General features: G+C 38.0%; 1 pseudogene; it reads right to left on the reverse strand.

The window, feature by feature from the left end:
• Positions 1-2,609: 2,609 nt before the first annotated feature.
• Positions 2,610-2,759, reverse strand: LOC112823770 (U4 spliceosomal RNA; annotated as a pseudogene).
• Positions 2,760-4,021: the final 1,262 nt, after the last annotated feature.

Consider the following 4,021-nt stretch of genomic DNA (forward strand, 5'->3'; position numbering starts at 1 on the left):
CAAATTTTTTATTTAACTTCTAGTTAGTTAACATATAGTGTAATATTGTTTTCAGGAGTAGAATTTAGTGATTTATCACTTACACATAACACTCAGTGCTCATCCCAGCAAGTGTCCTCCTTAATACCCATCACCCATTTAGCCCATACCCCGCCCACCTCCCCTCCAATCAACCCTCAGTTTGTTCTCTTTAATTAAGAGTCTCTTATGGATTGAAAGTGCAAACAAGTATTCTGATTTGAATTTTGCTTAGCACTTATTAAACTCTTATGTCTTCTTGGATTTTTTTTTTTTTTTTAATTTCATGGTCTACCTACTGAGTTCTTTGTCAGGACAAAATGCTTTAGTTATTACAGCTTTTTTACGCTTCTAAGTTATAGCAGTTTTTTCCCCTCCTCCACCCCAAATTTTTTGTGTTTTTACTTGCTTAATTTACCATGGATTTTATTTTATTTTATTTAAAGTTTTTATTTATTTATATGAGAGAGAGAGAGTGAGTGTACACGAAGGGGAAGGGGCAGAGGGAGAGGAAGAAGCAGACTCCCTGTTGAGTGGGGAGCCCAACACAGGACTGGATCCCAGGACCCTGAGAGACGATTAACCGACTGAGCCATTCAGGTGCCCCTACCATGGATTTTATTTTATTTTATTTTTTTACCATGGATTTTAGAATCCTTACATTTACAAAATCACTTTGAGATTTAATGCAATCACAAATTTACAATAAAGTTGCTTTAAATACACCTATTAATTTGAGAAGACAGCAGATTATATTTTGAAGTGAGTTCGTTTAAAGTTCAAAATTTCCCTGATTGTAATTACTTGTGCATGGAGATAGAAAACTATTTTAACTTATTGCAGGAATCTCCAACTGATAAAATAGGAGCAATTTACTTTATAGACTCTCTCACCCCATGGTGTCATGGGGTATATGATAAAGGGAAGAGTAGCTAAAGGGGTGTTTAGGACAGTCATGTCAAAGGATGGTGGAACCATGAAAAGTGCTGTCAAGGTGGCAATGGCAGGGGAGGAAGAAGCCCAAGATTAAACTGGCCACATTGGAGGATGCTATAGAAGTTTTTGCTCTTCGTATGGCCCCAGGATTTTTATTTTCCCTTTGGTGTCGGGTAAGAACATCCGGGAATGGTAGACCTGGAACTCAGGAGGAGACGTCACCCTGGACTTGAGAAGGCTAACCAACACAAACACACAGTAAAACTGTGCCCCCTGGGTCCTCCAGAGAGGGAAAAGAGTGCATGCTGCTGGCTGGGGGGAGCTTGGGGCGGCCAGCAGAATCCTTTGCCAAGATTCACAAGCCAAGATTGAATTTCGGTTGAATTTCCAGGAAATCTGAACCAAATTGTGAAGGGACCTGGGCTGTGTGGAATGTCAGGTAGGAGACCTGAGAAAATCATTTAATTCCGGATTATTCGTTTGATCCCAAACTAGAAAGTGGGGAGCAGTCTAGGAAATATAGATTCACAGGAATCCCTCCCAAAGATAATCCTGATATCTGCTTTGTTTGTCAGTCTCACGCTTTGTAGGACATTAATCTCTTTGTACCCCCACATATTCTTGAATGCAGGAGGGCAAGACCCACGAGTTCACCCAGGACGCAAAGAACAATACTATACTTTCTTTGTAATGTTTGATTGCAAAGAATAATTAATTTCTTTATTGAAATAACAGTGTTAGAAGGTTGGAGATGGTGTAGAATTCCTTTCCAGGTAATTTTTGAGAAGAGGGAACTCTTCACCCTGACTTCCTCATTTTTTATCGTGGAGACTTGGGGAGGAATAAATTGATGCCATCTGGAAGTAACTTTAGCTCTTTTTAAAAATTTTCACTTACATTTTGCTAAGCCATTAGGAAATCACATTTATTTAAATGTTTTATAAATATGTATGCTTATTTTTTAAATCTTTGTATTCCAATTCTTTTAGCCATCATGTGACACAGGATGGTATTGTAGATTGAGCAATGGAAATTTGGTTCTAGATCCAGTTCTGCCTGTAACTACAGAAGGGACTTGGGACAAGTCACATAACTAGTGTGAGCCTCAATTTCAATTTGGAAAATGAGTTTGTTGGACTAGATAATGTTTGTAGTTACCTTCACCCCACCATCAGATTTAAATTTCTAAGAATATATATGTCCACTTAGAGGTAGGATAAAAGGTATATATACAAATAGAATAAAAGAGTTACCAGATTTATGCTGTAAAAAGTGAGTATTTCTGGTTCTGTATACTACGTATTAAGTAATATCTCAATTAGCTTATGCTGCTTTTTTGCCTATTCCAATAATTTATGCACCTCTCACCAGATGTTTAAATGCAGAATTGTGCAAACCCATATCTAGACTTACGTGATGTCAGCTGAGAGTGTGTTGGAGTATGTGTTTGTGTGCGCATGGGTACTTTTTCCACTAGGAACTAAATCATCATCTTCAACTAAGGATGTGATTCTTTAAGAACAATAATCCATTCCACAAACAGTTTAAAAGTGTTAACTTAGTTACCAGATAAATAAAATGTCCCTAGCCAGTTTACAGTTGTATAACTACTCTGCTTTCTGCCTCACTCTGGAGCAGTTGGGTTTGGGCCTTTCTTAGAAACTTCTTCCTAATCTAAAAGAATTATGTGGTGTGTCCCTTCACTTTGCTCTGAAATTTCTTTTGTATATTAATCTTAGTTCAATTAGCAATAATCACGCCTCGGATAAACCTCATTGGCTACGATACTGCCACTGGGCAAAGCTGTAATCTTAGTTGAAATGAAAAAAAAAACTTATCTAGAATATGGAGAAGAAGCCCTATAGAGAAAAGCAAGTGCTTTGTATAAGGTATTTATACATTTGGTAGGAAAAGGAAGTATTACAGGACTTAAGAATAGTCTTTTCTTTGCATAAGTATAAGGTAAGATGTCGGGTTGACCAAAAAGTAGTGTATAGAATTTTGTTTTTCCTTCATCATTAAAACCCCAAGTCTACCTGTTACTATTGAAGAAATATGCTATCTTTATAAATGGTCTCAGTTTTAATTCTTCCTTGGGCTACATTTGGGATCTGAGAGTGTTAAGAAAAGAATTGGTATGATCTAGTACCAGTCCCTAATTTGATGAAAACTTTACAGAGAAAGGAAAGGAGCAATAATGAGATACTATTACATCCACCAGAATGGCTAACAACACCAAGTATCAGCAAGGATGTGAATGAAGCAACTAGGATTCTCATACCTTGCTGGTGACAATATAAAATGGCACCAGTTTGGAAAACAGTTGGTAAGTTTCTTTTTTTTTAAAGATTTTATGTATTTATCTCACAGAGAGAGACGGCGAGAGAGGGAACACAAGCAGGGGGAGTGGGAGAGGGAGAAGCAGGCTTCCTGCTGAGCAGGGAGCCCGATGTGGGGCTCGATGTGGGGCTCGATCCCAGGACCCTGGGATCATGACCTGAACCTAAGGCAGACGCTTAACAACTGAGCCACCCAGGCGCCCCCAGTTGGTAAGTTTCTTATAAGGCTAAACATATAGTTACCATATGACACAGTAATTTTAGCAGCCTTAGGTTTTTACCACCACCTACCCCCAAAAAGCAAAATGATGTCTACACAAAAATTTGTTCAAATTAGCTTTATTCATAATAGCCTCAAACTGGAAACAACCCAAATGTTCATCAACAGGTGAACAGATTAAATAGTGGTACATTGGTACAGTGGAATACTGCTTGGCAATAAAATGGATGATCAACATGGATGAATCTCAAGAACAGTATACTGAGCAAAAGTAGCTAATCACAAAAGAGTACATATTGTCTAATTCCTTTATATGAATCTAGAGAAGACAAATCAAATCTATAGTGATAAAATGTAGACCAGTGGTTGGTTGCTAAATCCAGGGCTGGAGATTGGGAAGGGACACAGAGAAAGAACCATTTGGACCATGTTTCCTATTTTGACTGTGCTGGTAGTTTCATGGATGTATATATTTGTCAAAGCTCCTTGAATTGGTCTGGTTCCCTAC

Source organism: Callorhinus ursinus, unplaced genomic scaffold (genome assembly GCF_003265705.2).
Source record: "Callorhinus ursinus isolate GAN/ISIS: 27379988/994484 unplaced genomic scaffold, GSC_fseal_2.0 scaffold5, whole genome shotgun sequence".
In the NCBI taxonomy this organism is placed as follows: Eukaryota; Metazoa; Chordata; class Mammalia; order Carnivora; family Otariidae; genus Callorhinus; species Callorhinus ursinus.